The sequence below is a fragment of the Rhineura floridana genome, chromosome 6 (genome assembly GCF_030035675.1).
Source record: "Rhineura floridana isolate rRhiFlo1 chromosome 6, rRhiFlo1.hap2, whole genome shotgun sequence".
Lineage (NCBI taxonomy): Eukaryota > Metazoa > Chordata > Lepidosauria > Squamata > Rhineuridae > Rhineura > Rhineura floridana.
In genome coordinates, this window is record NC_084485.1 from 103,830,402 (window position 1) to 103,843,908 (window position 13,507).

The 13,507-nt window shown below is 41.2% G+C and overlaps 1 protein-coding gene across 2 annotated transcripts in view; it reads right to left on the minus strand.

Annotated features, from left to right (window-relative positions):
* Positions 1-13,507, minus strand: part of GNG12 (G protein subunit gamma 12) — a 62,576-nt gene that overhangs the window by 47,999 nt on the left and 1,070 nt on the right. The window lies entirely within an intron of this gene.

Consider the following 13,507-nt stretch of genomic DNA (forward strand, 5'->3'; position numbering starts at 1 on the left):
ACTTACCTGTGATTAGGTCCCATTAAACATAAAGAGATTTACTTCTGAAGTAGACATGTATACCACTATATTGCAAGTTAACTAAACTATACAGTGAATTCTTAATAAATGTCTGGACACCAGCTCCTGCATAGCAGGAGACATGCCTAAACCTCCTTGCAAAGTTTTCACATTTTGCATTTCCCATTTGGGCAGGGGATTCTTTTACATACACACAAATGTACTATGTAGTAGTATTTGTAGAAAATAACTTCTAGGGACTACCTGATCTGAGACAAACCCACCACAGGAAAGATGCATCTTGCTTGCTAGGTAAAAAGGGCAAACTATGGAGATCCTCCGTGGCGCAGAGTGGTAAGAGGCGGTAATGCAGCCGAAGCTCTGCTCACAGCCGGAGTTCGATTCCAATGGAAGGAGGAAGTCGAATCTCCGGTAAAAGGGGTCGAGGTCCACTCAGCCTTCCATCCATCTGTGGTTGATAAAATGAGTACCTGGCATACGCTGGGGGGTAAAGAAAGGCTGGGGAAGGAACTGGCAAACCCACCCCATATATACGGTCTGCCTTGAAAACGTCGCAAGACGTCACCCTAAGAGTCGGCAACGACTCACGCTATAAGTGTGGGGACACCTTCACCTTTACCTTTTATGGAGATTCTAAGAACTACTATTAAATAAGATAGAAGCAGGCAAAGTGTACTAAGGGGAGGGGAAAACAGAAGATCTTTGGGATTCCAGGAATTCCTACTGCCAAGTATCCAAACAACTCCCTTATTAATCACACTCTGTCTTCACTCATTGGCTAAAAACACTGACAGGTGGAAGCAGGTGACTCATTACACAGAAATCACTTAGAAGAGGAGCTGCACATTTTATTTCATAATTTTCTTTCTAGAAAGGCTAGAAACTTACTTTAAAAAAAGCTCACAGTCTAGGGCCACTTCGTCAGGAACCATTGAAGCTGGGTTGGTAATCCCCATGGTCGATGAATTAACAGTCTCACCACAGAACGCAATCCACAACTCAGATTAAACTGAAAATCTATCTTCCTTAGAGCACTATATGCGCTATCAAACCTGAGGAGGCTTCTTGGTTCACTTCAATAAATTGCAGGTGCAGCCATTTATATGCATGGAACTACCACTGAGGAGAATGCCGAGTGGGTTGTTAGTCACCAATCCTGGCATTAAAAAAAACTATTTTGTGGACCAAAGACCTTTTAGAACTTTAAATTAAATGTAATTATATCCAACTATTGAGGATGCTTTGATCATCAGTGTCCAAAATTTAGTTGCGTGATGCAACTACTGGGATTAACCAAAATGTCCACAAAAGTTTGGTAAACTTACCAGTTCTTTAGAACTTTTAAACAAGCATGACACCACAATGAAACGGGGTGAGGGGAATGAAGAAAAATAAAAAAGTACAAAAATATAAATATTAGGCTAGTGTTGGAACCATGAGGTCAAGTTGACTTCAAGATGGAAATTGCCGGCTGAATAAGTCCCTTCCAGGCAGTAATACAGATACAAGGCTATGAACCTAGGATTCTGGTATTAAGACTCCCTATCTCCAAAAAACTGAAATCTAGTTTGTAACCCAGATCTGTCCAAAACCTTAAATAAAACACACAGATTCCTGAGGTAGGAAGGGAGCAAAAATGAAGAGAAAGGCAGGGATTAATTTTGGATAGTGTTCTTAGCAACTATCCAAAATTAATATTAACAATATTTTAATATTGCCATTAAATGAACACCTAGAATACCATCCTAAGTTAATTCCTGACTTTGATAAATTAAAGACTGCCAAGTTTCATTTTATTCTACTCTCTATGCCAGGGACCTCTGTATTTTGTGTAAGGCAGTGCTAATCCTCTTTGGTTCAAGGGCGTCGCTGACCCATGGTCAACCCCCAGGCCCAAATGTGAAGGGTTTTTTTTAAATGTTTTTTCTTATAGACAAACATGTTTACCTTTAATTTTGATTGATCATTAAAGTGTTTTAAAGTTCTAGAGCCTTTGGGCCAAAATAGACTGGCAATATGCAAAAGGGAAATAAAATTTGTATTATTTTTAACCTGCTAGGATATCATAACACATTACAAATACATTCAGAAGGTGTTTAGGATTGGGGTCTACAAGGTTTGTTTATTGTTTTATGCTGTTATTTGTATTATTTTAAATTGTTTTTTAGTATTTTAAGTGCCTGTTTCATGGTTTTGAGGTTTCATATAATTTAATTGTATCTTAATTGTATATTTTTGTATGTTTTTAACTACATGTAGTTTTATTTGTAAGCCGCCCTGAGTTCCAGTTTGGAAAAAGGGTGGGGTAAAAATAACGTTTCATTCATTCCTATAAAGTCAGGTGAACAGAAAAGAGATAGCAGAAAAATATGCCCGCTTTCATAAACAAAAGGCTCTGTGTTGCCATGTCATTACTAAAATGTATATGGTTAAGGTCAAAAGGGCACTACAGCTGTGATGGGTCACAGAGGTTCGCTGGTCCTCTTCAAGCACCTTGCCCTTTAAGAAGGCTCCGATCCACACTACCAAGCATCAACCAGGCAATGGCTCCTGAGACACGTGGACATGGCCTGGAGGATCCACCTGTGTTAGAAGGAGCTGGGTGGAACCCTTTTAGTCATCTGGCTGAGAGACAGGAAGGAGGAGGACTGCTGCAGGGTCTCTGTCATAAGGAAGTGTGAGGACACCTGGAGGATATAAAAGGCTTTAGACAGGGGAAAGGGGGGCAGTGGAAGTCCAAAGGAGAGGTTGGAGTAACTAGGACTCTAAGAGAGGTTCCTCTACCAAACGTAGAGAGGCTTGACCCTTGTTCCCTGGGCAAGTATCATCTGCAGACTCTCTCCCTAAGCCTTAGTGGGTGAGGCCAGAGAGGAAATAGCAGCCTTTCATGTTGGCCCAGCCTGCTTCCTCCCCAGGAAAACCCTGGAGTCTTGGACTTGAGCCTGTCAAGTACAACAATACAGAAGCCTGGCACCCCAGGAAAGGAGGCCCGTAGAAGGACTGAACTTACAGGCAAAAGTAATCTGTTCTTGGTGGAGGCTGGCCTGTGAAGTAACAGGCCTGGAATAAAGCCGCTTTTGGAACAGACCAGTCTGTGCCTTTTTTGACCACTTAGCCAGCTCTGGGACCCTGGGAGATATGGAACACCCCTCTTTTAATGGGCCCTTTCACTTGAGGTACAGCTCAACAGCAGAAAAAAGCATATGTAATTAACGTAAATTGGGATGAAATGGGGTAGAAACTGCACACTTATGAACAATAGCACGAAAATCCTTTTGTAGAATAATAATAAATGCATTCATAGGCTATACTAGTATAGAATAATAAAAGGTGAGCTAATCCCTCTTGCAAGAGATGTTTATTCCTACAGCAATGTTACTAATGTTTCATACAATTTAGATGTTAAAACTAAGCATCCTTTGTTTAGGGATATGGTATTAAAAATATTAGCCTCTATTTACCTTTTAAATAGTATCTACTTGATGTTGGAATGGGAAGCAATTACTGAATATAATTCAAGATGCTGTAATTGATATTCTTGCAATTGATATTCTGGATTTTTCAGTATCCCCACTGAGACCTAGAGCAGATTCAAACATACTTCCAAAAATCAAATAGAGCACAACTTGTATAAGCACCAACATAAAAATATCTGCATGTGCAAAGTTAGTATGTTAGGGATAATGGTTTTAGCTTGGTCTTTTCACTGATAGACCAGCTTTCCACACAGAGAATTTGTTGAATGCATCTTCATCTGAAGTGGCATAGTACTAGGGGGAGTGTACCACATCCTTTTTCTGCACATCTGAATTTACAGTGACTTGTCTAACAACACAGAGCAGTGGCGTACCTAGTGTATTTGACACCCGGAGCTGATTATTTTTTAACACCCCCTCCTCTATACGACAAAATTATTTTCAGTAATAATCATGAAATGAAACAAATAATAATAATGACAGTGAAAATTTTCTTTTATTGAACTTCATATATATAATCATGCCAGTAAAAAAAAAAATTAAAATAAATAAATATTACAGTACAAAAAAGGAAAAAAAGGGGCAACCTGTAGATAAGGTGTTGTAGCTATTTGCTTTGCTGGGTTGTGTGTGTGTGTGTCGATGATGATGGGAACTGAGAGGAGGTGAGACGACAGAAGAAGGGGCAAAGGTCCGCCTTGCATGCAGTTAACAGCCCGCAGAGAATCCCTCGCAGTTGAAGTTTTGCCCAGTGGGGGCTTGTCAGTTTCGGGCTGAGTGCACCCGAGGCAAGGTCGAGCCAGTTTGGGGCTCCAGGCTTTTGGGTGGCCTCTTTGGCTCGAGTCACTGGCCAGCGCACAGACAAGATCTTCTCCCCTGCCACCCCCCCAAAAGCCAAGGAGCGGTGCACTCCGGAGCATGTGCACTTGCTCACTCATGCGCGCTTGGCCTGGGGGCCTTTCCCGACCTGTACACACTTGTCTCCCATCCCTCTGGCATGTGCAACATGAACAGCCAACAGTATACGTGTAGACCATCCCAGTAAAAGTCACCAGAGATGCCCAAAAGCACTGAGCCCTTCTTTCCTGGTTCTGGTAGACTTTTTTTTTTTAAGTGGGGACAAGTGTAGTCATTTTTGAGTAAACAGCAGCAAGAGATCTCGGTTTTTCTTGGAAGTGATGATCTCCTTTGCTGAACCGTGAACGTGTAAAAAAAAAGGTCTGTTACAAAGTTTCCTTCACTTGGTAGCACCCCACCCCACCATTGTCGGGCTCTCCAACCATCCTTATGAGCAGATCCAAGAGCTGAGTGTGTGTTTCAGATAATGCACCCCCTTATTGCCTGCACCCAGGGCGGATCGCTCCCACTGCGCAGCTCTTGGTACGCCACTGACACAAAGCAATCTCAATGGCTGAGCATCGGTATCTCTACAGTCAAGTTGTCAGTGGCTCATTTAGTTTATTTGCCTTCATAAAATTCACACTGATCTATTCATGAGGTGAGGTGGAATCAAACGGAAAGGAAGTTATAGTTACAATATTTATCTGTTTGGCTGCAAAAAAACAGATTACAATTGCTTAGGGATGTAAGATTATGCACAGACTTTTTTTTAAAGGAAGTGTTGCAATTCTGGTTTAGCAAGGGTGGATCATGAAATGAGAGAATAGTTAAGCATGTTAACTGACTCTACCTATCTTTTGAGTCATGGAAGACAATGTTTAGCCAACACATGAGCCATTTGTGTATTTTATGATTGCTAGCATTAAATATGCTGAAGACTTGTTTATTCTGTGCTGAAAGCGTATACCAGTGCATATATCATTACACAATAAGCACAGATATAAGAACAACTGAAACTACTTACTTTCATATGGCTAAAAATGAAAGTAAAATGTGGCAAACAAAATTAAGCATTCTCAAACTGCCAGAAAGGATTCCGAATGAATAAATATGACACAAAACAAGTAATAGTAGAAGTGGGGTTTTTTTTCTGTTATGCAGAACCCCAACAGATATTTAAATATTTGGGACAAGACTTCCCAGTGCATAAGCCTCATGCAAGTATCTCCTCAAAGCAGCTGTATCATGTTCAGATCAACATCTACAAATCATTTTCCGGATGGGATTGTTGCCATCAGAAGCATGCACTTGTATACAGTTTCATGTCCCAGAGACAGACTGTAATTGAATGGGTGTTCTGCTTTGAAACATAAAAGATGAGAATATCAAAGCAGAAGAGCATGTTCCTTAGTAATGATGTGCACTGTGCCACCCAAAGCTAAAATCCCTACACAAGTGTTGGCTTTTTGGTGTTATCACAATATACAGCAGTTTCATTAGTTTTAGCTATGATTTTGCACCTTGGAAATTTTAAGAGATGCCACTCTGTATCTCAAAATCAAAGTATAGGGTAGCATGGAGAACTGTAGTGTGATATCTAGGGAATGCTGGATTTATGTTGAAAACAAAGGTTTAAATCCCTGCTTAGCCACAAAAAGGCAATGGATAGCCAGGCCAACTTACTTCACAGGGTTGTTGGGCAGAAAAAACAGAACAATCCCAAGAATGTCACTCTTGGAGTTAGTGAAGAACACAGATATGACAATAAATTAAAATGTGTGGGAGGTAGGCTATCTTCAAATGCTTCTCCTCACTATACTACAGGCAGCCATTTTACTGGGCTGAAATTATATTTTGTTGTCTGGAAGTCAGTCAAAAACATTACTCATGTGTACAGTGCCTAAGCACTAACCTACTGACAGTATACCTAGGCAACAGTCTATAAGTTGGTTTGCATGCATTTTTTAATATTTTGACGAGTGTGGGAAACTGTAAACAAAAAATGATTCCACAATTTTCAACAATAAAGGACAAATGTGTGCATGCAGCTGCTCCATGTTAAGCTAAAGACAAGTGCTTTTATGCATCACATATTCACATGGACCTCCCGCCCCCAAGACTGACATGGAAACAATTTGTAGCAAGTTTAAAGCAAGATCAGGCTCTGAAAATGGTTCAATAGCCCTGTCCTTCCTACTCCTTTATACTACTGCATCCTGTGGCCTCAGAAACCAAACTGCATACAATTATGTGTGTAACCAAGAGTCTGTCTAAAATATTGCGGTGAAAAGAAACCCTATTAGGTTTGGAAAATACATCCAGTGTATAATCAGCTACCACAATACAGAAAAACTTACCATGGGTACTACTTTCAGACTGCAATTCTGAACACTTTCCCAGGAGTAAGTCCCACGGGGAGTTACTTCTGAGTAAACATGCATAGGATTGGTTTATAAATGTGTTATACTTGGGACCCTCCAAGCTTTTGTAGCTTTGGATTCAATCTATGCGTCAAAACTAATTCATGTTTTACCTGGTGATTTTATTTGCAGCTATTATTTATTGCGCAGGATCCACATTTATTTTCCTCAAGCTGCTGTGTCTATTATAGTAAAATTATATGTCCCAAACACCCAAATTAAATAATTTGTTGTAGGGTTTGTTTTTTTCAGATTCTTCTTGCCCCTCATCCTCAGAAGACAAAATATTAGTTGTGGTCATGGTTTTAAAACTAAGCTCTTGTTATTTTTAACAAGACAGCCAACATAGCCCTTATTACTGCATGTAACACATTAGATAATATAAAAATTGCTTTTTCCTAGTGCAAGCATGAGCAAAGATGTCGGAATCATGTACAACAAAACAATTAGGCAATTACTTCACAAACAACAAAAATAGGTCCCCAATGCTGTAGAGAATGTAGTTGCAGAAATATCCAGAAATAGTGTTGGTTATGAGCAATACTGGTTTGCTGACAACCAAACTATTTTGTAAATATTTTTATAAACATATGAAGCTATTTTTATCGAAATAAGAACAGCAATGCAATGCAGCCATTGCTTTATGAAAGTCATCATGTAATAATGGTAATTTTGGACAATATAATCTCTGACTTAACAAATAATTTCACCTTCTATCCCCCACGCACTGAGTCCACAGGAACCGTCATGTTCCTAAGATGAATAATAAGTTCCTAAAAAAAAAAGTCCATATATTTATACAAAGTCATATCATTGGTCCATCTAGCCTAGTGTTATGTCCTCCAGCTAGCAGCAGCTCTCCAGGGGTGGTATCTGACTTAGTAATACTCAAGTGTGGTCCCACTGAAATCAATGGACTTGAGTTAGTCATGGTTATTTCAGTACGTCTAACTCGGAGCATGACTTAGGGTGCAATCCAACTCGTATTTACACTGGGCTGAGAGAGTTGGATATGGTGGACCCCCAGCTGAGCTGGCAGGGTCCAGGCTCTGCCAGCGGACACCCCTCCACCATGGCGGAGCTGGGACCCTGCTGGCTCTGCTGGGGCTCTGCCAGGGAAGCCCAGCCCAGCAGAAGGGGTCGCAGCAGAAGGCCTGAAAAAGGGGTGTTTGGGGGCTTTTGGAAGGAGGGGCCAAGGGGGATGACTTACGCAAGATCCAACGCCCGTTTGGAGAGCTCCTGTAGGGCCCAATCTGGGCCAAAGTTATGTAGAGAAAAAGGTCTAAGAAAATAATTCTAATGAAGTCAATGGGGAGTGCTTTCTCACTGTAGGGGTATTCGTGAGAGCTGACATTTTCTTTTTTGTTCATGTGCACAGCTCCTGGCAGAGCCGACATTCTGCCAGCCCGGCAGCTGCTGAACAGAAATGGATGGGTGGAGCTTCCCACCTGCAGCCCTTCTACCAGCTTCCCATGAGTTGGATTAGTCTGTTAGTCAGACACCACCTCAAGAGTTCAGACAGAAGATTTTCCCAACCTTGCTACCATATTTTCTTTTTTTAAAAAACCGAGTGTCTAGGAATGGCAGTCCTTTTTTAAAATTAGGTGCGTAGTTTGTGGATGCTCCTTAATCTGGCACTGCTCCTGGATACCCAGGTAGGGACAAACATGCTTTTCATTAATTTAGGCTGCAATCTTAACTCTGCTGCCCCCCAGACATATCCACAGCCCTGTTGTTCTTGACAGATGCAGCTAAAGTGGGGGGCAGGGCAATTGGGCCCAATCTATAGGCCAGATCCAGGCTGATACAGTGATTGGGTCTGAAGCAGGCCTGATGCAGGCCGCCAATTTCAGGCCTTTCCGCTGCCAGGGATAGTACCAGTTGGCCTCCTGCTTGCCCACATGTTTGGTAGATGGAATGGGGATGTTGATGCTGACAGAAGGCCAACCCAGCCAGCAGAGTTCAGCAGAGGGACACCTCCATGCAATCCAAACACCCCACAGCCTGGTGTAAGTAGAGGAGGGGGGTGTTGGATTGCTACAATTAGGTATCGGGCTTCAATGTTCTGGTTTTGGTGTACAAAGCCCCATGCAGCTTGGGACCAGGATACCTGAAAGATCGTCTTATTCTTTATATACCCAGTCGGTCACTGTACTCTGCAGGTGAGAGCCTCCTGCAGATACCATCTTATCAGGAGGTCCGTTCCACACAACATAGGAAGCAGACCTTTAATGTTGTGGCGCTGACACTTTGGAATTCTCTCCTCCTAAATATTAGACAGGTGCCTTCTCTATTATCTTTTCATTGCCTACTGAAGACCTTCTTCTTTCCCTTTTAAGCAGAGACTTTATCCTGCATCTATGTTTGAAGTGTTTTTAAAGATGTTTTTAAAGATGTTTTTAAGATTTTTTAAAAAATACGTTTTTAAAGATGTTTTGTTTTAAAATGTTATAATGTCTTTTGTTTTTAAGATGCTTTAGAGTGCTTTTAGTATTTTTGTTTGCCGCCCTGGGCTCCTTCTAGGAGGAAGGGCAGGATATAAATTTAATTAATTAATTAATTATTGCTCTGTCCAACTGGCATACCAACCACAGCCTTTTCTGAGGAAGACAGACCTGGCCACTGTCATTTATGCCTTAGTAACATCCAGATTAGACTACAATACACTTTATGTTGAGCTGCCATTTGAGGAATTTTCAGAAACTACAACTGATTCAAAACACAGGTGCCACAGCATTAATTTGGGCTCACTGTGGACAGCATGTAACTTTGGTATTTGTTATTTTCCGGAAGTGAGACCCAGTCATTTTATGAAATATAAATTGTACAATTGTAGAAATTGTGCTATTGTTTTAGTCTGTATCTCTTGTATTTTATCTGATTTTATCATATTATACACCACTTCAATAGCTTCTGGATGTGAAGTGGTTTATAAATCTGTAAAATACTTAAATAAATATTGTTCTGACTTCATTAGATACCAATTCAAAGTGATGATCTTGACCTTTAAAACTGTCTTGAACTGGCTTATCTTAAGGATAAATAAATAAATAAAATAAAGAAGTAGGCATAGGTTGCAGGTTCCACACTCAAACATGGGTGCATTCATATAGCCCTTTTACAAAAATCAAAATACTTGTCAACCATATAAATATGAAGGAAGGCTAGAAGGCACTTCATCCCCATAATATGGAACACTACATGAATTCTGCAACTTAATGCTTTTTAAAGTCTTCTTGCTTGTTCATTACAGTGTTATAAAGATAACTCTCAAACGATGTGATAAAGCTGAATTGTTGAGTATTGACTAGCCTCAATAATTCAGCTCCCACTGATCTGTAACCACAGTGATGAGAGGAAAGCAACTTCAGGCATCCATATTGCCAGTCATAGATAATATCATAAATACATTAACTAAAAATGAAGTATTTATCACAATGGATTGGTAAGAATAAGGAATACTGTCAAACTGTTTTCTAAAAAAATACTTTTTAAATGGCATGGAAATTAAATAAATGAATATGGTTCAATTACCAAAAAATACAAGTATGTTTTAGACCACAATGTTATGCCAGAACCTATAGAAGAATATAGTACAAAGTTTGCTAACACTAAACAAAATTAACTTTTTTTGATACTACATAAATCCTTCCATTTCTGGAGCTGAACAATAGTTAACAAAAATATAAAAGCTAAAGCAGGGGCAGGGAACCTCAGGACTGTTTCCTTGCCTCTTGCTTGCATGGATGGAGGATGGAAAGATGCATGTGAGATTTAGGTTTATGTAACACCCCAGAGTTTTGTGCAGCTGAAACAGACCTTGGTGTTCAAAGTCAAGAAGGCACACCACCAGTTGCTCCACTCAGTTTTGCCACTGACCCTGCCCACAACTAGCATGTGGCCCCCAGAAAGTTACCCTTGAGGAAATGTGACCCTCAGACTGGAAAGAATTCCCCAGCATGAGCCTTTAAGGCTTCAACAGAAAAAAAATAATGTCAGCTAGTAAAAATGAGTTGAAGATTACAAGCATACAAAGCAAACGTGTATAACATGAAAGATTCTAGCATAAAGGATGCAAAAAATGTTGGTCTGAAACAGCTGAAGTGTAAGAAGAAACAAAGTTTAATCCAACTCTGCAAGATTTCCCTATCCAAGCCTTATGTTTTACTTCCATAGCAAACGAGACTAACATTAAACATGACAGAACATGTTCAATAACTTCCTTATGTTCTGCTGCCACATTTTTCTTGTGACTAGACTTTCCAATCACTGAAATGGAAATGGACTGCCTTCATAGAATCATAGAATAGTAGAGTTGGAAGGGGCCTACAAGGTCATCGAGTCCAACCCCCTGCTCAATGCAGGAATCCAAATCAAAGCATTCCCGACAGATGGCTGTCAAGTCGATCCCGACTTATGGTGACCCTATGAATAGGGTTTTCATGGTAAGCAGTATTCAGAAGGGGTTGACCATTGCCTTCCTCTGAGGCTGAGAGGCAGTGAGAGGCAGTGAGCCCAAGGTCACCCAGAGAGCTTCATGGCTGTGTGGGGATTCAAACCCTGGTCTCCCAGATCTTAGTCCAATACTCTAACCACTACACCACACTGGCTCTCTTCCAATCATTAGGCCTCCATAAATCCATCTGCCAGCTTGCTGGGGCAAGGGCCCCTACTCAGTGAAACTCTCCTGAACGCTCCTCCCTCTTTCAGCTTGGAAAGAGAACCCTCCCCCCAGTTGCAGAGTCGGTGAAGGGTATCTCTTACATTGTGCTAAACTGTGGAGCAGGCAGAAGCATACTGTGAACGCAACATGAAAGACCAGTATGATAGGAGAGGCACCCTCCCCTTCCAAAGCTCTCTGGCATATGCAGAAGGTGAAGGGGAGGGGAAGAGTCAGTGACAATTACCAAGTATGGCTGGTTAGTAAGTCAAGCCAAAAATTTGTGGACACTTGTCTATCACAGTATTTCCTTTGTGGGGAAAGGACACTTAATATCCAGAACACATCAGCTATATAATGTTTATTATTGTTCTAGCAGCTTACAATCAATAGTTACACTAAGTTCAGGCTGGAACAATTGCTACTTTTTTCTTTCAAATAGCATCAGGACAAGTTATGGGAACGTTTTATCATGCCCTCCTCCTTATATCAAGAACAAGAGCTTGGTAGAAACTAAACACACACAACTTAAAGAGCAGCAGAATATGGAAAACCCCATTAAACACCCTGTAGTTTGGATTATTTTCCTTGCCTTTATTTCCACAGATGCAGAAATAGCTCACCGAGTAGGGTGCAGTGCAACTTTATTGGCAGAGTTCATCCGGCACTCCTACTGATACACTTATATGAAGCTGGCAGCTCAGCCGCCTTGTCTGTCTCCCTCCCAGTAAGCAACAACGATTCGCCTGCCAGGAAGCTAGCGCAGAGCGGCTCCATTCCACCTGGCAAGCTGCTTCTGCACAGATGTGTAATAATTTCTTGTTTTTATTGACCAATTCTGCCATTCTGACACAAACAATAAAAGAAATGTGTGCTCTTTAACAAAATGCTGAGTTCAAATAGTTAAGTGGTGACTGCAAAATTTTTGTGCAGGAGTGGGGATCTTCTGGCCTTGCAGATGTTATTGGACTACAACTCCCATAAACTCTGATCATTGACCATGCTGGCTGGGGCTGATGGGTCCAACATCTGGAGAGCAGCAGGTTCCCTCCCCTTCTATAGTCACTTTCTCTATGGTGGATAAGCCACCTACCACAATGTAATCTGAGCAGTAAGCCACCGCAAAAGCGAGCTGGAAGTGACGCAGACCAGGACCATTCATCCTCTTTTGGGCACTCTGCAAACCATTCACTTACCCAGGAGTAGCTACATATTTGAATGGAAAGGAAATTAGCACAACTTAGCCACGATGGTTTGGCAAGGAGCAAATACCACTCGGGTAGCACCAGCAATGCCGTAGCCACTATTTATGAAATGTTGCAGCCAGCCACACTACACGCTGCAGCAACGTATTTTCCAGCCAAGGAACATCTACCATTCCCCAAGCAAAAGGCAATCTGCAGTGTGTATAGGATAGCAGCCTTTCACCCAGTGCTTGCTTGCTATTTGAGGCACTGAGGTGCAGTAGGTTCAGGGACAGCAAGATCTCATTGGAAACCTAAACTCCACAGTGCAAGCAGATAAAGCACAATGTGCCAGAACCCAATAATGTTTTGCTGGTACTCTAATCGAGCTGCCTGTGCCTGATAGGAGTTATAGTCCAAAACAGTTGGAGAGTACCAGGTTGGAGAAAGCTGGAGTAGTCTATACCTGTCAACTGCATCTACTTTCACCACCTGCAGCAATTCTGAACTAGGAACAAGCCCGCAACCCAAGGGACATCAAGTAGCAACCCTATTTTTCCCCACCATAGCTAACTAATTTATGAAGGTCACTGTCATAAGATGTGTTGATAGCCAATAATTCAGATGGTTTTAAAATGAGTATTCAAGAAATTCATGAAGGATAGGTGGATCAAACAATTATTAGCGATAATAGCTAAACGGAAGCTCCAGGTCTGGAAGCGGCGAGGAAGACGTCACCAACTCAAGTTTTATAGCTATAATACATTATGATTATGTGATTCTTTATTATATTTTGTTGTTACTGGAATTGTACACCACCCTGGAATCCGTCAAATTGAAGGACTACCTAGATTTTTTTTTTAAAAAAAGCAAAGGAAGGTCACTAGTTTAACGTCCAGTCCCTGC